The sequence below is a fragment of the Pan troglodytes genome, chromosome 5 (assembly GCF_028858775.2).
Source record: "Pan troglodytes isolate AG18354 chromosome 5, NHGRI_mPanTro3-v2.0_pri, whole genome shotgun sequence".
Lineage (NCBI taxonomy): Eukaryota > Metazoa > Chordata > Mammalia > Primates > Hominidae > Pan > Pan troglodytes.
In genome coordinates this window covers 83185710-83209909 of record NC_072403.2, presented here as the reverse complement: position 1 = coordinate 83209909, position 24200 = coordinate 83185710, and the positions used below count along the sequence as shown (strand labels likewise).

The 24200-nt window shown below is 38.8% G+C and overlaps 1 protein-coding gene across 4 annotated transcripts in view; it reads left to right on the top strand.

The window, feature by feature from the left end:
• Window positions 1-24200, top strand: part of LOC462815 (putative uncharacterized protein encoded by LINC00472) — a 242395-nt gene that overhangs the window by 160719 nt on the left and 57476 nt on the right. For 2 of the 4 annotated variants that reach the window (XM_054686016.2, XM_063813191.1), the window contains one exon: window positions 10756-14640. The exons of the other annotated variants lie outside the window; for them this stretch is intronic. The gene's annotated coding sequence lies outside the window, so the exon portion shown is untranslated. Of the gene's footprint in view, window positions 1-10755; window positions 14641-24200 lie in introns of those variants that run through there. 4 annotated transcript variants of the gene reach the window in all.

Genomic DNA, 24200 nt, shown 5'->3' with positions numbered 1-24200 from the left:
AGTCTCCCAGTTTCCAGCTGGACTGTCACCCCAAATTCTAAGCAAAATCTGGAGTTGCCACTATTCAACAGTTATTTATTAAATATTACTCTTGGGAGGCACTGGGCAGAGGAAAAATAAGCTCACATAATGATGTGTGTGAGACAAGCAATATGTACAAAGAGCAGTAAATCTTTCAGGGAAACAAGCTATCATAGAGGTGCAAATTAAGGCAACAAGAACTGGGAGGAGGGAACAATTAATTCTGTGGGATTCTTCAAAAGGCTTCCCAGTTGGTGCATGTAGTTGGGTAGAGAGCTCATGGGGTGGAGTGAAAACAGTAGAGACCAGAAAGATATAGTGGAATCAGATTCAGTGGGACCGTCAGAGCCCAGACCTGTTACTATTCTTGAGGGCATTAGGGACCCCTAGTAGACTTTTAAATTAAGAAGAGATGTGAAGATATTTTAAAACTTGCAATATATAAATACAGGATGCAGTTGTTGAGGAATAAGGTTGAAGAAGAAAACACTGAGCATTTTATATTATTTTTATACAATATCTGTTATACTTAGGGTATTTTATATATATGAATATATATATATGTGAATGATTTCAGTGGGATGCTCAAGGCATAATAAGCAAAAGGAATTGCCCTAACAAATTGTCATAATAATAACATCATCTAGCCAACTGAAAAGTTGTGGGAAAAAATAATTATGTTGAAACACTAAAAATGAAGTTGCAAGAATTTAATATCTCTTTGAGCAATCTAGAGTAAAAATAATATTTTTTAAGTTTCCAGATATTACTGATTTGGATGGACACGGGGAAATAAGAATTTTGTTTATAGATATAACGAAGCTGGAAATGTGATTCAATATTGCATATAAGAAACAAATTACAGAAATATATTCTGAACTCATTTAATTCCTACATAATCCTTGATCAGTGAAGAAACAGTAATGGCATAGATATTTTTGAATACCATTACATGGGAAATTAGTTATGAATTTTCAAAGTTAAGTGACAAAAATACCAATAAAGTCAGCACTATTCTGAGCTATATATAAATGAGGAATTTTAACCCCGATGAGAAAGTTTTAATGCTCTCAAACAACCTTAGGATAAATTGTGCCTGAAATATCTCATTTGCTTTGATTAGCACTATATCAAAAGATGGAGACAAATTGAATGGAGAAATAAGAAAAGCAGTTTAGTATTGAGGAAATTGATTTATGAAAAAACATTATAGGAATAAAATATGTGCAACTTTGTGAAGAGATGAGTAAGGAATAATGACAGCCTATAAATATTTGAAAGGTATAAACATCCAGTACTAGGAGGAATTATTTAGCATGTTATAAAGAGCTATAATTACAGTTTATGGGATGAAATTAGACAACTAAGGTTTAAAACATTCAAAACCACTTTTCTGGGGATAGTGGAAGCCTTGTATTTGAAAACATAAAAAATGTTATCTTTGGGACACCTGAATGCTTGTGACTTTTTTTTTTCAATTTCTATTTTTTCAGAAAATATAATTAATTCAGTGAAAAGAGACAGACATAAATCTTTTAAGTACAATAAATACTTGATTATTTTATATATTCTGCACATTTCTTTGTTTTAAGAGATTCTCAAGTGGCTCACTCAATCTTTTGGCAATAGAAATATAGAAGACAAACAAAATCCATAAATACTTTCCCAATCTAATGTTAATCTTCTTTTCCACTAGACCTACTTACTAGCAGTGAGCAAAACTCATTCATTGGAATTTTGCCTAAACATTACTAAAGGATCGTAACTCATTGATATAGAGTAATTGGAGTTACATACTTAACTGAGGTAAAGACAAATGTTGGCTGCTTTTACATTGAAAAGAATCAAGATTTTATTTGCACTTGACACTAATTACTATCTCTCTCTTCAATTGCTTCCTTCTCTTTAAAAGATCTAAATTTCCAGCCACAACCACTTTCCTGTGCCCATGTTCCATGTCTCATACTAGATGTCCTGTTTCCTCAAACTCAATGGACTCCAAATCAAATTTGTTTGACAAATGAAATAAAATTTGCTGCACATTTTGTGTATGCCAGGCCCTGTGCTGTCAAGCTAGAGATAAAATCATGATTAGAAAAGGAATCCTACAGGGAGAAGTTCCCAGATCTCCTCTTCCTAACATTAGCTATTTCCCAAGTTTTAAACCACCTCATTCTGTTATACACACTAAGTCTGCATTTCCAAGAAGTGCTCAATTTATTGAGACTCTGGCGTGCGTGATTTATTGAGAGAGGGCTCTCAGGTGAAAGGTGGAAGGGTAAGCAGGATAGGGCAGGGGAAGGAGCTAAATTAGGCTGTAGTCCCAGCTGGAGTCCAGCTTCAGCCTGATCCCATGGGCAGCTCTGGAGCATAAATAGTACCACTGAATTGATCCCACCTTGACACAAGAAGGATTGCCTCTTATATGCATGTTCCTTAGTTATTGATTGTGGATGGCTATCTCCCTAGAGGATGCCATGAAGGGGGCAACTATGAGCCATTATCAGTTAACTCTCAAGGTAGCTGGGGATGTATGCACCATCTGGTAAAGGACATCTGACTCACTGCCAATCATGCCTGCTATCAACACCATCACTCCCCTGACCACTTAGGATCATAACTACTATTCCGGTTGATCCATGCCTGAGATTTGTCACTAAATCTTGAAAATTCTTGCTTTATACTCTCTCTCTGTGTATCCCTCCCTTCTCATGTATTCCCAGTCACCACTTGGAGTAGTCTAATTCCTTATTAATTCACACTTAATCTACAATCATATTCAATTAACCAGTCTCAATATTTCCAGAGGCGGCCGGGCGCAGTGGCTCACGCCTGTAATCCCAGCACTTTGGGAGGCCAAGGCGGGCGGATCATGAGGTCAGGAGATCGATACCATCCTGGCTAACACAGAGAAACCCCGTCTCTACTAAAAAATACAAAAATTAGCCGGGCGTGGCGGCATGTGCCTGTAGTCCCAGCTGCTGGGGAGGCTGAGGCAGGAGAATGGCGTGAACCCAGGAGGCGGAGCTTGCAGTGAGCCGAGATTGCACCACTGCCCTCCAGCCTGGGCGACAGAGCGAGACTCTGTCTCAAAAAAAAAAAAAAAAAAAAGGGCATCATAGATGGGCAAAGCCATTAGTTGGGAACTGGAGTATACCAGAAAGTTCATGCTCAGTTTGAAAGGGCCAGCCTCTACTTAGCTCCAAATGCGGGAATCTGCACCCAGTTTTAATATTTTAAGAGAAGCCAGAATCATTTTTATTAAAGACTTCTAAATTTTATAAGCAGTAACTAATTCTAGTTTTTTTAAGTTTTGAGGGAGAAGAAAAAAATACATCTACATATCAAATGCATTCACCACAGCCATTTTGCAAATTCTGGCCAAAAGCCTAAGACAAAAGATGATATGTAAATAAATAACTATAGCTTAGCGTGAAGGGAGATAAAAATCTCAAGGGAGATGCACATAAAGTGCTTCACCAGTTTAGAAAAAAAGTGAGTAGACCCTAAGCCTTCGTGACTAAGGCCCTTGTCTTTATTAAAATTTTCCTCTCTGGTATCTAGCACAGTGCGTGGCACGTACAAATCCTAAACAAATGTTCAAATCAACAACAACAAAAAAACCACAAAGGAACCGTTTGTTGTTGGGATTGCAAAAGAGCAAGGACAGAGTACATAACGAAGCAATTATCCTAGTAGCTGAGAAGCAAAGTTGAAGCTGTCACATGCTGTCCACTGGGATTCTGTCAACCCAAGTCACTCAGAGTCCCCACTTTTCCTCTCTCAGCTTCTAGCACAAAAAGCATGTGTCAGCGTATCATTAAATGCTGTTCCTGAGCTTGCAGGCAACAACAGCAAACAAAGAGAAGAGGACAGACCTAGTCTCTAACAGTAAATAGATTTCAGTCAAGTCTTATTTTATGGGGTGTTTGGCAGTAGGGTGGTGTATGGCCACTACACATCACAATCTCCTTCAGAAGTGCCCTGTATTCCCCAATATACCCAGTATGGGTAGCTCTTTCTTTTCATGCCACAGACTACTTACTGACTGCCAGACCTTCTTAAGGGACCTGAGTCAGAAGCAGCTCTTGGAGTAATTGCAAAATGGTAGTGACTTTGGACCATATTTGGCCATCACCTGGCTGGGCTCTCTTCCTGAGCCAGCGTCAGCATCAAGTTTCCACTGTGCCTCTAGGAGAAACCTGAGCCACCGAGCAGAGCTGAGGCTAGGGAGGCACATTGTCCAGTTGGCTGACTCTAGGGATCTCAAGCTCTTTTCCAGAATAATCCACATGCTCATGCACCCTTCCCATCACCATGGAATCATGTCATAGCAGTTTGTAATCACATGTTTCTCAGTCCTCAGTGGCATCTAAACATGAGGTGTTTTCACCAAGTGTTTCATGTCTGGCCTGATTTCTCTAGGATGCTTCTCTACTGTCTACTGTGACTGAGTTTGGGTAGGAAATCATCCCTACATCCTGGAACTCTCAATTGCCTCAGCTTTAGCAGGGGGCATTCGGGATTCTCCTCTAGCCTGCCTTAGGTTCATAAATCTCGAATATAAACATTATCTGTGTGGTTCTTGTTGTTTGAACTCTACCACGCAATCCTCTTGGCTGCTTTGCATTTTTTTAAAAAGTTTGTTTATTACATAATGGAAATTATTTTCACTATATACAGAAGTAGGCCTTGACAAATTAGCCTTTTGCTAATTGGCCCACCTCTGCCTTCCCCTTCTTGTGCTCCTAGAAATACCTATTCACCTTTTGCACCCACCTGGCCAAAACCCAATCTTGGATGAATCCAGCTCTCTGCCTGCCTTGCCTCTCTGCCCTGCTGAGTGCTGCAAAACTATTACACAACAAACAAAGTCCTAGTCCACTTATTTGTTCTCTTTCTGCAGACACAGGCTTCTTCTTTAATACAAATGAAGAGCTTTCGGGCAGGAACTTCTAAATTCCTGGTGGCCGCACACCTAACTGTAACTACAGAACTGCCGCTCCTTCTGCCTGCTGCAGATGCGGCTGTGTCCTCTGCGGGGAACACCTCTGATGGTGTCTGGAGCCAGCCTGCTCACCTCCTCTGGTCTTCAATCTCTCCCTCCCTCCTGCAGCCTTGGGAGATAGCTGAGGACATCCTCTTCTGGTTTCCTTGTCACACTTTCCCATTTTACTCTAACCTTCCTTTTTGTGCCTTTTCTGTGATTTTACTGCCTCATCTTTCTTTCAGTTTTGAAATGCCTTGGGAGACTATCCTAGGTATCCCTCTTTACTCTTCACTGTACTCTATCTCAAAGGACTTCAGTCCATCCTTGTGGCTTAATTTGCCATCTATCAATATATGCTGATAGCTTTTTAAATAATTTAGTATTTATGTCTATAAAAACGAAACATGGTCAAGTAAAAAATCAAAATATTCAGAAAGTTTATGAGAAAAATTTTGTGCCCTCTTCCTTACTCATACATAGCCCCACACACCGGAAGTGCCCTCTTTTGGCCATTGCTGTCCTTAATTCTGTTATCTCCAGAACTCTAGGTAGTATGCTTATGCTTCCATTTCAAGATGTTTCACATTTAGACAATGTCCACTGACTTTGAAAGGTGGGAGTGTAGCTCACAAAACACAACTCATCCTCTTCTTTCCCTCTTCCCCTTCTAGTATTTATAATTTATATCATTTTTATGTCAGTTATCCTTGTAACTTTAAATAATAAAAATTAAATCTCCGGATTTTTCCCCATCAACTTTCAAAAGTATTTAACTCCTCATCCTGTGTCTTGACTGGCAGAAAGCAAACAGTGAACAGTCTTGTCTTCCTTGCCTTTCCACCTCCTATCTTATATCAGCTACACTTGGGATACATAATATTTTGTGATCCTAAATGTCCAAAATGGAGTCACTTATGACAAGTAACTCAGCTCACTTGTGAAACTGCTGGCCCCTCAAAGTGATAAGCATGGGTATGGTGGACTGAGGTGATAAGATAGCACCTGCTGTGGCCAGGCACCTAGAGACCCTACAAGAAAGTGAAGCCAAGAGGTGGCTGAGGTAATGACCACCACACTCCGGCAGAGGGTCATAAAAACAGCAAAGAAACTGACTACGGCTGAGACATCTGTGGAAGCTCTGCCTACAAGAACTCTGAGGGCTTCTTCCCATCTGCAGTGGCCTCGAGAAGCTCTGCCAGAAAAGAGACAACCACCCCACCCCCAGCCCCACCCCCAGCCCTGTTGGTTGCATGTCCAGGGAAATCTGGACCTGCCTGGTTCATCAGTCAGCTACTCATCATGGTTCATTCCTGTCTCTCTTATGACTGCCTGTGTGTGTTGAACATATTTGCATGGTTGTTGGTGTGTGAGAGTCTTGCCATAATCCAAAAGCATTTAACTGGCCATTGAGTCATTGTGAAGAGCTCCCCAACCCCCAACCCAATCAGAGTCAGCACAACTAGGCTGATTCGAACCTGACACTGTAACTTGGGCTTTGCAGTTACTTTTACCCTTCTTCTATAACCAAAGCTCTTTTGCTTAATGTAGAAATTCATGCTAAAAGACAGAAACCAACAAACAGCATCACTATTGCTATTAAATATAAGCAGTATTTATATTGCTATTACATTGTAAGCACTGTTTATTGTTGAGCCAAATAATGGGCTGGAACTACACTTCCTTATCTAATTTTATGACCCCTTGGCAACTGTTGAACAATTCCAAGCATCAAGATCAAATGGATTACCTTCTTTTATACGCCCCAATTATTTAAAGTTATGCACCATTATCATTTCATCATTTTTAAATAATGACTTTCTTATATACTTTTGCCTGAAACCTCTAATTACCTTTCTCTAGTTCTTGCATGATTTGCCCTGATAATCTTCATATTTTCAGACTGTATGTCATAGTATTCCATGAAGTTCCTTTTCTCCACAGCCCTCTATTCTCTTGGCCAATCTGACAGTCTTTGTCTTTAGTCTTCTGCATGTCTGTTATCCAGGAAGTTCCCTTTCAGGTTGAAATCCCTATCTCCTGAATCTGTCTTTCTTTTTCTTGGATATACCCTTCTTTTCCTGGAGTACACTCAGGTAATTTCTTAAAAAAGGATATGTGTGGGACAAATGATCTGATGTTCAGCATGTCTGAATTTGTTTTGTTTTGTTTTGCTTTCACCCTTTGCTGTGAGTTTTGCTGATTACAAACTTTGAAGGTCCTGCTCCCCTGTCTTCTAGCCTTCACGGTTGCTGATCCCAGACTGATTCTTGTTCCTTTGCCATTAATATATTATTTTTCAATATTGAAGCTCTTATCATCTTTTCTTTATTGGTGCTTTGAAACTTCATGCTGCTTTGTCTAGGGAATGGTCTTTTCATTCATTTTCCAGATACCTGGTGGACCCTTCTCATCTGAAGACTGTTGTCTTAGGCTAGGTGTCCTAGCAAGCAGCATCTGAGGTAAAAATTTATTATTAGGGAGTTTAATAACCAAGAAGCAGGAATGAGAGAAAATCAGAGTGAGGCACTGAAAGAGGGAGAAAAATACTGAGGCCACAGCTTTGTGAAAAGCTGACGACTGCTGAGTGGACAAGGCAGCTTCAGAAAGGAAGTTTAAAGATATGCTTCTCCACACAGTCCTTCTAAAAAGAAGAAAGTGTGATTTGCCCAGTCCCATCTCCTTCTGGGCAAAGATTGCACCATGGAATAATTCCTGTACACTTACAGGTTGCATAGTTATTGGTGTCAAGAGAGTCCTCAGCAACAATGAGTCCCCAGGGTAGAAAGCAAGAGATCCTGCAGGGGCAGGAGGCAAGATATTGTCAGGTCATGTCCTTAGGTGACACGAGGGACCAAAGGCAGCTGCCACAGCAGGCCCCTTTCAGCAGCAGCGGCAGAAGCAGTGACCTGACTTCATCACCATGGGAACAGCAGCTGTCACTGCTAGATTCAGTCACTGCGGATCTGGGGTGGTTCATAAACTGAATCCCATGCAACTACTATTTTGGCAGATCTGGGAAATTGTCTTCTGGCACTTTAATTGTTTTATTTTGCTCATTCCCATTTTTAAGCTCCAAGAGCTCTTTCTTGATCTCTATTTATTCCTTTCTTGAGTATCCTATTCTTGATTTAAGGTCATGATACTTTCTCAAATATCCATGAGAACATTAGTTAGATTTTAAACGTTTTCTTCTATTAGGAGGCAGCCTGCCTAGTGATTAAGAGGATGGACGCTAAAGCCAGACAACCTGGATTTGATTCTCAGCTCTGCTGTGGATTTACAACCTTGGGCAACTTGTCTGTGCCTTAGTTTTGATGGAGTTCAGGACACAGTACTCCAAAAGATGACATCTTGGCATAATGATTAAGAAAATGGCAGGAGCAGCAGAAAGGTCTGTCTAACCTGGAAGGAATTTTCTGACCTTCTGAAGCAGGTCCTAAAACTCTGATGTGAGAGGTACCCTCCCTATACCTGGGAGGAAGGAACATCCTGTCTTCAAAGATGAACACAGTGGCATCTGAACAAACAGGCCTTGCCAAGTTTCCACCAGTTTACTACACTTACCTCATACTCTGCCTTATAGTATTTCTGCACAACTGTCCACACTTCTTCAAACCTGCTGTAAAAACCACTCCCATTTCACATTTGAACGCTTTCTTCAGGTCTTCATTTCCTAATGAAGGCTCCTGTGTTACATAAAACTTATATGAAATAAATAGATGTGCTCTTCTCTTGTTACTCTGTCTTTTGTTACAGAGGCCCAACCAATAAACCTAAGATGGGTAGAAGGAAAAGGTATTTTTCTCCCCTACAGTTTCTTTTCTTTTTGTTTTTCTTTTGTTTTTTTTGGTTGTGTGTTTCAAACAGATATAAAATACCTATTACACAAAAATTTAAAACTACCAATTTGTTAAACTTAGAAAAGATACTGATTTGTAACTAAAAAAAAAAACCTTTACATTTTTATTTCTCAAGCTAGCTTACCTCTACTTTCTGAAAGTTGTAAAATTTTTGGTTTAAAAATTGTCACTCTATGATTGTCCCAATTTGTTTTTCTGTGCCATGACAAAAACAAAATACTTTCGAAATGTTCTGAGCATTTAAATGAACTAGTGTATGTACATAAACTTATTTAAGTAACTTTTATGTTGGTAATAAACCAACACATGCATTAAATACCTCTTCAGCGTAAACAGGAAATACTGATGACAATGCCAGCATGGAACTGTCAATTCACATTACAGCACAATTAATAATCAATCTGACTAGTTTAGTGATATTTAAAGGACACAATTAGTCACTATATCTGCCAGAATAATTGAATATGTTAACATTCTCATCACGTAAATACCAATTTCATTATCTCATATCTTTCTCTTTACTCGTCTCCAGATAGCAATAGCCCTCCCTGTGTGGGTCATGTAGAAATGACCCAGAACTTGTTGGTCTAATATTTTCGGTCTAATTCTTTCCAACCTTTGGTAAACTTAGAAAGCCTGCAGGGATCTCATATTGATGATTTTCAATCTTTTAATTGTGATAGTCTTTTTGTTATTCTGTCTTTTCACCTTCCTTTGCCTGTTCATCTATAATTTTCAATTCAAGTTTATATCAGTCTCTTTCTTGAAACCTGGAGATTTCATCAGCCACAGATTTCCTTTTTTTTTTTTTTTTTTTTTTTGCCTTTTCCTTTATTTCCTTTTCAAGCCTCAAAAATTCTTCCTGTTTTTACTTCTGCTGGGTATTACTTTCAGGTAGTAATTTTAGTTTACATTGACATTGATGGGTTTTTTGCCACTTTGTCTCTTTCTCTTCTTCCTCTTTTAGCTTCCTTAAAATATAAGCATATTTAATTGACACTTAAATATTTTTCTGTTTTTTCTAAGCTTCAGTCACCAATTTGGTTTTTTTGCTCCTCTTTTTGCTTGTGATTACATTCTTGTTTACTATGAGGAAGGACTGGCTTATCCTTCATCTTTCCCTTTAACTTGAAAGTATTCTCCCTGTTTGCTGTTTTTTAGTTTTCCAATTTTGAATAGATTTTTTCCCTTTCTCCTAGAGTCAGAAATTTTTAATGTATCTTTCATACTGTTGCACTTTATCCTGTGCTCTTCCAGGATGGTGTTGCAAAACTTTCCCTATATATCTTGTCTTCTTTTTATGTTTGTTTCTCATTTTTACAAAGTTCTGGTGATCACAATCATCCAGCACCCTTGACATCCTCCTGTTTACTGAAAGAATTTTGCAAAATCTACCATTTCTCCTGGAAGACTACTTTGTTGTATTCTGTCTACAGGAACTTTGCTTAACATTCCTCTGAAAGTTCTCCATGTTTCTAGTGACCCAAAGCCCATATGTCAATTTTCCTTGATACAGTATTCAACTAATTTTTGGCTATTTTCTTGTCTTTATTAAGGTTTTCATGTAATCAACCTCTGTTCTTTCTTAAAAATGTTTACTGTATTTTTAATTGCTTACGTTCATTTCTCTGAGCTTTGCAACAAAATCAGGTGTAGGTGTCACACTTTACAACTGATGCTAAAGTCACTTTACAATGTTATATATTTTGAACAACTGTTATTGGGTTTTTGCTCTATTTTCCTGCTGATAATCAATTTATTTTCCAATTCTTTCAGCACACTGCCAAATTCTGAAGTTTTGTTGTTGTTGTTGTAGAGATGACTCTATGTTAACAACTTGATTTTTAATTTTTACTGCTGTACATATGAACTTTGTTTTCTTAGCTTGAATAGCTCTCTGGTTCCAGTTTGAAGCTGAAAAGGTTAAATTCTACCTGAAAGATGAAAACAACCAACATTCTGTGCCAAGACAGTCAGGAGGGCAACTATGTTTCCTGGTGGAGCCTCTGGAACCACTCAAGCCAAGATGACCGGGGGTTTGGCTGGGAGGAGATGGGGAAACTACAGACCCTACAGATGGTTTCCTGCACCATGAGGTTAAGCCTGGGGGCAGGAGAGGCTGTGCCTTAGTTCCTTCATCTGTAAAATAAAGTAACATAGTACCTACCTCATAAGGGTGTTCTAATGATTGAACTTATTATATGTAAACTTTGAACAGTTTGTGGCTCAGATTATTATTTCTAGTTTCTCAGATCAGTTTTTCTGTATTTTGACCTTGCTTATTCTTTTGAATGCTGCTGACAGTTCTCACATTTCTCTTTATCCTTGATTGTCCAGCCAGGTTTTAAAAAGAAGGTGTAGATCACTAGGGTTTCTTTCCTCTGCTGTTGCATGAGTAGGATTATTTTCCTTCTAGGTCTCTGTAATAAGAGTTTTGACCGAGAATTTCATGCACTCTGTTGAAATGGAGCACATCCACTATAAAACTTCACTTTAGGGGCTGATGAGCAGGAACTGAATGTCAAGCTATAGATCCCTAAATAAGGTTGGCTTTCATATGCCCTATATCCTTTTCAAGATTTCAGTTAATAGGGCATTAAATGGGAGTAGTGATGATACACTAAAGTGGTAGATACTGTGAAAAGAATGTGTAGAGTACCAATAAAATCTTTACATAAGTTCTGCACTTGCAAAGGGAGAAGAATCAATTGCTTAATTAAAAGTGAAATGTTTTTATCACTTTGAGATAATGCCCTAGGATGATTTTGAAAGTGACATGCAGTTGACTCTCTAGAATTGAGAGTAATTCTAGAATCATTATGATTTTTTTGGTGCATCCTTTAATTTTATTTAATAGGACAATAGATTTTTATTTCCCCCAGGCCGAGGCAATGGAGTATCTTTGAGTAATCTGCAAGCTGGTCCAAAGGGAATAACAAAGGAGGAAATATTCTTCAGTAAACAAGCTCTGCAACCCAAAAGTGGAGTAAGAATTTCCTGTCCCAGTCTTAGGAGATGGTCAATAGCTCTGCATATTTCTCCACTGAATTAGATTTCATAACTTCCTGTGATGTCATTTGCTATTTTTCCCCTGGCTTGGGTTGGGACTTCCCTTCCAGAGTTTTGCCAACCCAGTTTTCTTTAGACCACTTTAGAAGCAAGAATATCTACTACAGATTCATGAAAAGAGCACTGAATAAGAAGTTAGGATAAGTGGATTTCTAAGGCCAATTTTCCTTCTTACAATTTGACTTCAGAAACGAGTCCTCATACCAAGCTCACATTTCCTAAACAATTCACATTCTTGAAAGGTAGAAAGAGCTGTCTTACGAAATGGTGTGTTTCCTGTCATTGAAAGTATGCCAAAAGACGCTTGAAAACCACTTCTTAAGACTCTTGTGCAATTTTCATATAAGATTAGACTTGATGGTTCTAAAAAAAAAACTCTCTGAATCTTGAAACTCAATGATTCTGTGCTTTAGTTCTACGAAAAGAAGAGAAGCAAGGAGGGAATGATGAAGGGATCTAGCATATCTATTCAGCCTTGTGTGGATTTCAGCCTTGGTCTCTGGAGATGCTTCAAGCTTCCTAAAGTGGTACTTCTGCCTGTCCATTCTGACTCCATCCTTAGATACCCACTTTCTGATCCAAAATAAGCATGTCCATATGAATATGTTTAAGTCAGAGGCAGCTAGACGTGTACCCATAACTGGAGGGTGGCTAACCAATGCAAACAGATTTCTTTACATTCTTATTCTTCTTTTTAAAAATCTTATGACTTTTAAATTGTATCTCATAATACCTCTGTTCTAATATAAGATAATATTTTAAATTATCAATTATTGGAGGTGATGAACTTGCCCCAATCCATCTATGCAGATGTTTCTTCCTATGCACAGGGCAAATGCATTTAGTTTAAGAAGAAGCTCAGGGCAACACATTTGACTGGCACACTGGATTCAGGTTTATTATCCATGGTCTTCTCACATCTTTGCAGTCTGTCTTTGCAAGACCCACCCCCTCCATCATACCAGGTCCCCATCTAATATGGAAGGAGGAATCTAATGACAGGAGAGGTTCATGATGTTGTTTAAATAGCCCCCTCTCAGCTCATTCAAGCATCTCTTCTCAGTCGACTCTGAACTGCTTACAATGACACATTATAGTAGAATTATTTCAGAGACCTTTTTCAACTCAATCTGAGTGTGCCTCATTGAGCTAATAAAATCCTCACCCCTGAGAAATGGTGTAATATGTGTTACATTTTGCTACAATTCATGATATGTCTTTGGAGAAGAATTGTACATTTTATATAATTTGTCAAGGACAATTTCAAAATGCATAACATCATCAATCTCACTGACAACATTGCTAATGGCTTCACTCAGTAGTCAGAGTTTTGCCAAATGCAAGCTAAGACTCAGGCCATCACACACCTGCTCCCAGCCTATTGTTTCAGATGTATCATCTGTTGAAAAGTTAACAGAGTAGGAAAAGAATTCATCCTTGAAGCATTTCCCCTCTAATTAAGTCAACAGATGCTGTTTGAAGTCTATACCTGGGGAATTTATTACTTCAGTTTTAAAAAGTAAGAGAAATTCACAGATCTGCCTTCATAATAATTGTGTTTTTTTGATCAAGGTCACCAGCCTAGTAATAACTGATAATAGTCAAGAATTTCTAATGGTTGCCATTTTCAAAAACATTGGAATGACATTTTCCAAAAGTGCTTTCATTTGAATTATCATCTGGGCTTTATTGCTCCTGGGCTGGGCTCTCCCTCTCTTGGCGGGAGGCTAGACAGAACTAGCCTTGCTCAAATGGACTTAAGGGGTTGGGGGAGGTGGCAGGAAGTAGCTCTCAGGACCTTAATGGTTGGATGGAGGCAGACAGCAAAAAGTGAAGTCAGAGATCAAAGTCAGAAATGCATAGCTAAACCAGTCACCAGGGCAGAAACATCCTGAGGCATGCAACAGTTAACTCGTGCAGCCTGTGAGTCAAAGAGCCAGTGAAAATGAGAACATGCTCCTTCTGCAAGGAGAAGTAAGCAAGATGGTATTCTTGGGAAATAGCCAAGAAGATGAGCTCTTGCTGTCTGCTGAAGTGTGAGAAGCCATGACACCCAGTGACCTGTGTAGGCTTTAGTTTCTTTATGTGTTTCCTGGTCTCCTTGCCTAATATGGGTATGGAAAAGATCCCATTCAATCTTATATGTGAAGTCTAACATATTATCATCATTGTAATTGTTAAAATTTGTTTTACAATTAAGAAATAGATGGAAAGATAGATAACCTAAGAAAAACTGAAAAACAAAAAACAAACAAACAAAAAAAACGGCTGCATAAGAATATTTTCCTTTTGTGGCAGAACAAAATAGGGCCAAACATTTTGGTGGGCTGTTTTCTTTCAATTTAGTCTGTTCTTGTTAGTTTCTGATCAAAGTACTTACTTAGCATTCATGATTGCTAACATTTCTGATAATTATAATTTATGAGCAAATTATCTATTGTTACCATGACAGTTCTGGTATTTTCACAGATCAAAATTTATATACAAGAAAAAAAATCCTAACATGAAAGAATTAGATTTTTTTTAACACCAGGTCTCAAATTACCCACCTACTTTGACAGTTCTAGTGTCTTGATTGAATATTTTATGATGATACTACTTAAGACAAAAATGTAAAAGCTAATTTATAGTGACACCTCTTTATGTAAAAGGTTCCCAAGCTGATTTATTACCAGGTTGAAACATGTCAGTGAATACAAACATTTCTAAGGTAAAGAGACTTTTCAATTTTCTTTCACACTCTGTCATACAGCTTCAGCTAAATAATTTATATGAAAAACAGGGTCTTTTAATTTTACAATATGCCACTTTATTTTCCTATGATATCTCTTTCAGTTTTATTCTTCAATTCAATTTGATACCTGCTATGTTCCGTACTGAGTAATAAATTTGGAAGCTATTCCCAATTATAATTCATTTTGATACCTGCACATTTGAGGGAACATAATGCCAAAGATTCAAACTTAGTTCTTCTCAGACTAGATTCTTTACTTATCATCCTCTATTCAGCAACAAAGTAGGTAATCAGTTACCAAATTGATGCTGTTTTTCCAGTTTTCTAACTGCCTCTGCCATCCTGATTTCGTCTCCTGTTAAATTTATTACGTTATGTCATTCTGAAAGGAATTTAGAGAAAGTACACATATATATAAAATTATTTAATCATATTTTTGGTTGAGGAAGAAGGGGTTAAGGGACTATGTCTAATGATTTACTTACAGTTCTATAGAACTATTCACTAATACAATTAATAAAATAATGCACCTTAATTATAATATAATTTAAATATTCAGGAGCTCTGGGTAGTGATAGATGAATATAATTGCTGAGGTTTAAAAGGATTTTTATAAGTGAATTCATTTCAAGGATTATTAAAGGGCAAACAGATGACATGAGATTTTATATTGGTGGTAGTTTGTGTTACAGGAGCATTAGCGGTATTGTAAAGTAAGAAAGAGAAGATGGAGCCAGGAAGGTGCTATAAGCAGGACAAAGAAGAAACAGCAAAGGAAGCACAAGCTGAAGAAGAAACTGCTTATGGTTTAGCGCAATATCTTCTGGGACAGTGCATGATACAGGAGGTGGCAGTGACAGTAGTTCAGTGGGAAAGAAAGATGTGTTTGGTGACAGCATTTTGGTGGGAGGAAACAGGAGAAAATAGGGAAAAGATTAAGGGCAGAGAGAGACCAGATGGTGATCATAATGAGCCAAAACCCAAAAATGTCATGGACTCAAACCTTAGCGGTAGAGACCCAATGAAATGGAAAATTAACAAAAATAGAAAAAATATAATTTATTTTCATAATTTAATGTATTTGTATCATATCTTATCAAAAAATATTTGAGGTGAATTATTGAAAGAGAAGATGTTTATTATAAGATTAATAAAACAGAACCAAAAGAGGAAGGGGCAGCATATGGCAACCATAAACATCAGCAGAGCGGCTGTGTGTGAGCAGATACCCTAGAGCTTCCTCCTAGCCCTGATGAAGAGGGAAACTTTATAAATCATAAAACATTCATTAAATATCATTACCTGAAATTAGGGTACCCACAAAATATTTGTCAGAATAAATTTTCCTGGTGAGAAACAGCTCCTGGGTGACAATAGGAGTAAGATTTAACCAATAATAACCTCAATATTTGTTTCACAGCAAATAGAGAAATTAAACTTGCATAGCTAATTTTGAAAGCAACCTAAGATAAAAACTAACGGCTAACAATTGAAAAAACGTATCTACAAAAGCAATGACAAAAAAGTCATTCTCTAAATGTGTAGTCTGACTTGATCCAAAGACATTGATTCATATTGATACAGGAGGCGGGTAGGGAAGTGCTAAGCAGAGAAAGGCGGGGTCCCTGGTGAGGGCTCCCTCGGGCCTGTGCCCATGGACCTAAGTGAGGACAAGCATTTCTGTTTCCGTGCCCATAAAGTTGCCTTTTGGCCTGCCACACCCCCAATCCTGTGCCCATAAAAACCCGAGAGACCATAGCGGGCACAGACACAAATGGCTGGTCGTCAAGAGGAGCAGAAAAGCAAACACCAGCAGACACCAGCAGACATCGGCAGGCCATCGGTGGCGGGACAAGGCGGAATTCAGCTGGGGTGGTTAGAGGAGAGTCCCGCTGCTGGGTGGCCCGGCTGCTGGGTGGCCCGACTCCAGGGGGAGACCAACTTCCCAACCCATCCTCCTTCTGGCTCCCCATCCACCTCGCTGAGAGCAACCTCCACCACTCAATAAAACTTTGCACCCATCCTCCAAGCCCACATGTGATCCGATTTTTCTGGTACACTAGAGCAAGAACCGGAGATACAGAAGGCCCTGTGTCCTTTCGATAAGGCAGAGGGTCTAGTGGCGCTGATCAACACAAGCCAACTGTAGACGGCAAAACGGAAAGAGCGCACTGTAACACACGCCCACTGGGGCTTCGCGAGATGGAAACACTCACCCTAGATGCTGCCATGGGGTCGAAGCCCAGAAACGCTCCCCGTGACCTGCCCGTCTGCATGCTTCCCCTAGTGGTTTGAGCAGCGGAGCACCAAAGAAGCGAGCCACACCCCTGTCACACACCCTGCGAGGGGGGATAAAGGAACACTCCTCCCATTTCAATATTTAATAAGCACTTATGCTGGGTACTGGGACATGTTTGTGAACAAAATATCCATGATCCCTGCCCTCATGGAGCTTACATTCTGGTAAAGGAGTCAGAACATAAAGTAAAAAAGATAGAAATAAAATTACCGCAAATTATGATAAGAGCTATGAAGAATATTAACACTGCTATCAAGAGTTAAAGGGGCTGGAGGGTGGTTTCCTTGTGTAGATTCGGTATCAGGAAAGGCCTCTTTGAGATGACATTAGGAGTATCTGGAGTATTGAATAGACCCATGACACAAGATAATCTTTCCCAACTAACCTCTCTGCCAGGCTTTCAACATGCACCATTTAAACAGTGTCTGTAAAACTATGCACTCTAGGCAAATTACCTGGAGTGCAGGTATTCTGTACGAGAATTAAGAAAATGTCATGAATTTTAGAAACCAAGGAGCTGGTTTTAAAATTAACAAGTCTAAGCAACATTTTGCTCAAATGCAAGCTAGAGATGGTACTGAATAAATAGTGGGGTTTAGAGAAGACAGCCATAAAATATGAAAGAAATACAGACATGGGTTTCAGGTGTTGTTTTAAATTCGAATTGTGTTAACAACAAGTATAGTGAGTCCAAGTCTTCCTTCCATACTCAGAGGGTCCTCTGGATCTCCGAAGTGACTGTGAGCCACCATGTCCTGGGCAGCTCCATTCTCACAAGCCCCTAGACTACACTAAAAGGGTCCTGCCTACCATGCAAGATTGAGGGATATCTCAATCCTTCTCATATGAGCAGCTAAACGAGTCTCTTTAATTTAATAATCCAATATTGTACTATGTTTAAAAATTAGTTTCTTTTGGGTGGAAAATTCTGTTTGCATAAAAAATTAAGTGAAAACAAATATACAATGAGAAATAATTCTCCTTCTGACTTCAGTCTCAAAATCTCTAACCTCCGTCTCCAAAAGCTGCCAGTGGTAAACAGTTCCTTGTGTATAATTCAAGATATGCTTAATGTACACACAAGCAATGATACTTGTATTACACCCATGCACCCTGCCACTGCCCCCCCCAACACAATGTAAACCCTAAGAGCGGGAATAGTACATATATATCCCATGTCACCTTTCCTCTCATTTAGCAAAATATTCTTGGAGGTTATACACTGCATTTTATAGATCTTAGTTTGATTAAGATCTTCCAGTTGATGCTTCTGTTTGTGTTCCCACTCTTTGCTGTTATTAACAGTGCTAAAATGAACATTCTATATAAGTATTTTTGTGCCCATGTGTGAGCATATCTGGAGGAAAAATTCCTTTTTTTAGTATTATTTTTTAATTTCAATAGGTTTTGGGGGGACAGGTGGTGTTTGGTTACATAAATAAGTTCTTTATTGGAGGTTTCTGAGATTTTGGTGCACCCATCACCCAAGCAGTGCACACTGTACCCGATATGTAGTCTTTTATCCCTCACCATACCCCATCCTTTGCCTGGAGTCCCCAAAGTCCAATGTATCATTCTTACGCCTTTGCATCATCATAGCTTAGCTGCCACATATCAGGGAGAACATACAATGTTTGGTTTTCCATTCTTGAGTTACTTCCCTTAGAATAATAGTTTCCAATTCCATCCAGGTTGCTGTGAATACCATTATTTTGTTCCTTTTAATGGGTGAGTAGTATTCCATGGTGTATATATATATATCACATTTTCTTTATCCACTTGATTGATGGGTATTTGGACTGGTTCCATATTTTTGCAGTTGCAAATTGTGCTGCTATAAACATGTGTGTGCAAGTATCTTTTTTGTACAATGACTTCTTTTCCTCTGAGTAGATACCCAGGAATGGGAGTGCTGGATCAAATGGTACTTCTGCTTTTAGTTCTTTAAGGAATATCCATACTGTTTTCCATAGTGGTTGTACTAGTTTACATTCCCACCAACAGTGTAAAAGTGTTCCCTTTTCACCACATCCCAGCCAACAACTATTTTTTTTTTGATTTTTTGATTATAGCCATTCTTGTAAGAGTAAGGTGGTATCTCACTGTGGTTTTGATTTGCATTTCCCAGGTAATTAGTAATGCTGAGCGATTTTTAACATACTTGTTGGCCATTTGTATATCTTCTTTTTGAGAATTGTCTATTCATGTCCTTAGCCCACTTTTTGATGGGGTTGTTTGTTTTTTTCTTGCTGATTTGTTTGAGTTCATTGTAGATTCTGGATATTAGTCCTTTGTCAGATGTATAGATTGCAAAAAGTTTCTCCTACTCTGTGGGTTGTCTGTTTACTCTGCTGATTATTGCTTTTGCTGTGCAGAAGCTTTTTAGTTTAATGAAGGCCCATCTATTTATGTTTGTTTTTGTTACATTTGCTTTTGGTTCTTGGTCATGAAGTCTTTCTCTAAGCCAATGTCTGAAAGGATTTTTTCAATGTTATCTTCTAGAATCTTTATGGTTTCAGGTCTTAGATTTAAGTCTTTGATCCATCTTGAATTGATTTTTGTATAGGGTGACAGATGAGGATCCAGTTTTGTTCTTCTACATGCAGCTTGCCAATTATCCCAGGACCATTTGTTGAATAGGGTGTCCCTTCCCACTGTATATTTCTGTTTACTTTGCCAAAAATCAGTTTGCTGTTTAAGTATCTGGCTTTACTTCTGGGTTCTCTATTCTGTTTCATTGGTTTATGTACCTATTTTTATATCAATACCATGCTGTTTTGTTTACCATGACCTGATACTGATAGTATAGTCTGAAGTTGGATAATGTGGTGCCTCCAGATTTTTTTTTTTTTTTTTGGCTTAGTCTTGCTTTGGCTATGAGGGCACTTTTTTGGCTCCATATAATTTTAGGGTTTTTTTTCTAGTTCTGTGAAGAATGATGGTAATTTGATGGGAATTGCATTGAATTTGTAGATTGCTTTTGGTAGTATGGTCATTTTCACAATATTGATTCTACCCATCCATGAGCATGGGATGTGTTTCCATCTGTTTGTGTCATCCATGATTTCTTTCAGCAGTGTATTGTAGTTTTTCTTGTAGAGGTCTTCACGTCCTTGGTTAAGTATATTCTTAAGTGTTTTTTTTGTTTGTTTGTTTTTTGGTTTTTTTTAAGCTATTGTGAAATCTTGATTTGATTCTCAGTTTGGTTGCTGTTGGTGTATAGGATTGGTGTACAGCTACTGATTTGTGTATATTAATTTTGTATCCTGAAACTTTGCTGAATTAATTAACCAGCTGTAGGAGCTTTTTGGATGAGTCTTTAGGGTTTTCTAGATATATGACCCTATCATCAGCAAACAGCAATAGTTTGACTTTCTCTTTACTGATTTGGACACCTTTCATTTCTTTCTCTTGTCTGATTGCTCTGGCTAGGACTTCCCATACTATGGCAAATAGAAGTGGTGAAAGTGGGCATCCTTGTCTTGTTCCAGTTCTCAGGGGGAATACTTTTAACTTTTCCCTGATCAGAATAATGATGGCTGTGGACTTGTCATAGCTGGCTTTTATTACGTTAAGGTATGTCTCTTCTATGCTGATTTTGCTGAGGGCTTTATCATAAAGGAATGCTGGATTTCATCAAATGCCTTTTCTGCATCTATTGAGATGATCATGTGATTTTTGTTTTTAATTCTGCTCATGTGGTGTATCACATTTATTGCTTATGTATGTTAAATCATCCCTGCATCCCTGGTATGAAACCCATGATCATGGTGGATTATCTTTTTGATATGCTGTTGGATTTGGTTAGCTAGAATTTTGTTGAGGATTTTTTCACCTATGTTAATTAGGGATATTGGTCTGTAGTTTTCTGTTTTTGTTATGTCCTTTCCTCGTTTTGGTATTAGGGGGAATACTGGCTTCACAGAACGATTTAGGGAGAATTCCCTCTTTCTCTATCTTTCGGGATAGGGTCAATAGGATTGGTACCAATTCTTCTCTGAGTATCTGATAGAATTCAGCTGTGAATCTGTCTAGTTTTGGGCTTTTTGTGACAATTTTTTAATTACCGTTTCAATCTCACGGCTTGTTATTGGTCTCTTCAGAGATTTGATATCTTCCAGGTTTAATCTAGGAGGGTCGTATAGTTCTAGAAATGTATCCATCTCCTCTAGGTTCTTAGTTTATGCACATAAAGGTGTTCACAGTATCCTTTAATAATTTTTTGTATTTCTGTGGTATCAGTTGTAGTATCTCCTCTTTCATTTCTAATTGAGCTTATTTGGATCTTCTCTCTCCTTTTCTTGGTAAATCTTGCTAATGGTCTACCAATTTTACTTATCCTTTCAAAGAAACAGCTTTTGTTTCATTGATCTATTATATTATTTTTTGTTTCAATTTCATTTAGTTCTCCTCTGGTCTTCTTTATTTCTTTTCTTCTGCTGGGTTTGGGTTTGGATTGTTCTTGTTTCTCTATTTTGTAAGGTGTGACCTTAGATTGTCTATTTGTGCTCTTTCAGACGTTTTGATATAGGCATTTAATGCTATGAACTTTCCTCTTAGCACTGCTTTTGCTGTTATCTCAGAGGTTTTCATAGGTTGTGTCACTATTATTGTTCAGTTCAAAGAATTTTTAAATTTCCATCTTGATTTCATTGTTAACCCAGCAATCATTCAGGAGCAGGTTATTTAATTTCCATGTATCTGCTTGGTTGTGAGGGGTTCTTCTGGAGTTGATTTACAGTTTTATTCCACTGTGGTCTGAGAAAGTACTTGATATAATTTTGATTTTCTTAAATTTACTGAGACTTTTTTGTAGTCTATCATATGGTCTATCTTTCTTGGGTCCTTTCTTGATGTGGTGTTCTCTCCCTTCCTCTAGGAAAGGGGCTTCCTGAGAATTGAACTGTAGTGATTGTTTTTGCTCTTCTGGGTCTAGCCACCCAGCAGAGCTAAGGGTTCTGGGCTGGTAGTGGTGAGTGCCTGCACAGAGTCCTGTGATGTGATCTGTCTTCAGGTCTTGTAGCCATGGATACCAGCACCTGCTCTGGTGGAGGTAGCAGGGGAGTGAAGTGGACCCTGTGAGAGTTCTTGGTTGTGTTTTTGTTTAGTGCACTGGTTCTGTGTTTGTTGGCCTCCAGCCAGGAGGTGGAGCTTTCAAGAGTGCATCAGCTGAAGTCCTATAAAGAGGATGAAAACTTGCCCTATAGACACCTGGTTACGTATTCAGGTTTCTCAGGCAGTGGGCAGAGGCATAGGGCTCCCAAGAAATTATAGCCTTTGTCTTTGGCTACCAGGGCAAGTAGAGAAAAATCACCAGGTGGGGGCAGGGATATGCGTGTCTGAGCTCAGCCTCTCCTTGGATGGGGCTTGCTGTGGCTGTGGTGGGGGATGGGTGTGATTCCCTGTCCCGCGGAGTTATACTCCCAGGGGTATTATGGCTGCCTCTGCTGAGTCATACAGATCACCAGGAAAGTGGGGAAAAGCCAGTACTCAAAAGCCTCACCCCACTCCCAAGCAACCCACAGTCCTAACGGCTGGTCTCACTCCCACTGTGCTCCCCAACAACAGCATCGAGTCTATTTCCAGGCAGCTGGTGACCAGGGCCAAGAACTCGCCCTAGACCATGGGCCTCCCCATTGAGAAAGCAAGCAGACTCACAGTTTTTTGGCATCTCAGGGAGCCTGCAGGGGTGATCCAGTTCTTCAAAGGGTCTGTGGATTCTCTTGGCTTTCCTGGTATGTTTCTGTGGTAGTTCTTGGAGGAAAAGTTCACGATGTGAGTCTCCATACTGCTCCGTCCATCTGAGTGGGAGCTGCAAGCTAGTCTTGCTTCGTATTCATCATCTTAATCCCCCTGAGGAAAAATTTCTAAATTGGAATTGCTAAGTCAAAGGAGATGCACATTTTAGGTTTTGTAACAATTACCAAATTCCATTCTAAAGAGGGGACACAAATTTATATTCCCATTAATAACAAATGAAAAGAAAATGTCCATGCGTCAAACAACATGGTAATTGTTTTACTTATAATAATCTTTAGAGAAGGTATGATTATTATTCCTAATTTCAAACTGAGTTAACTGAGGCACTGCTTAACTGAAGTAGGTTAAGCAACTTGACAAAAGTCACACAGAATTAACTGAATAAACTGGGAGCTGGGGTCAACAGTCTAACCTCTTACCCCTTATGCTATACGGCCTCCCTGAATTTCAGTCCCAGCTCTCTCACTTAAAGCTGACAGCCTGGCCAAATTGTTTACCTCAGCTCTATAGTTTCTTTATATTTAAAAGAAGATAAAATGTATCTCAAAATATTAATATGAGGATAAAATGAGACAATGTCGAGAAAATTTCATGCAAGGGGGGTTAAACAAATGTAAATTTGCTTTTTTCCTATTGAGAAACATAAAGAAGAATAATCTATTTCCCTGGCAAATTTTTTTCAGTAGTTAGAAATTAAAGAAGCAAATGTGACCCATTTTAATGTTAAAATGAAAGCAATAAAGCCAATAGGAGCTGTGATGGAACTCACCTCCCCGTCTTTCTCATACAAAGTCTTTAATGCTGATGGGTTTGCTCTTGGCCTAGCTCCTTTGCACAGTATTGTTTGCAACCAGTCATTCTGCTTGGCTGATCCCTTAATGCCCAACCTTATTCCCTTTCTCTAAAAATTCTGTTTCTCTAGAAATGTGGATGGAATAAGGATTGCTAAAGCTATGTATTCTGGGAACACTGAACCACCTATTCCAAGACAGCCTTGAATGAACCTTCTCTTCAGTCTCCACAATCCAAGACTGCACAAGGAGGGTGACTCGTGCATTCTTTACTCCATATATGTCAGCTCCACAGTGTGCAGGATGTTCATGTACAACCTCACACTACTGGCCTGTCTCTTCCCATCTCTGAGTGGTCAGTATAGCTCAGTAATAGGTTCCAAATGGGAAGGGTGACATTTACTCATAGCTGAGCTCAGAAAATTTAGAACCACATAAAATGTCCAAATTTAAAACTCCCTGTTTTTACAATCGGGTTATAAAATAACAAACACCCTGACAATTATGCTAACTCTATCCTTCACTTTCACACGTGCCTGATCCATTACCCTATCTGTGAGTCCCGATGCTTTCCTCACCCCAGATACATCCATAGTATGCTCCCTGCCCCATTCCCTCTACAACAAGGGTGCTAACCAGAAATGGAGTGAGGCTCAGGTATTTATCCATTCATTTT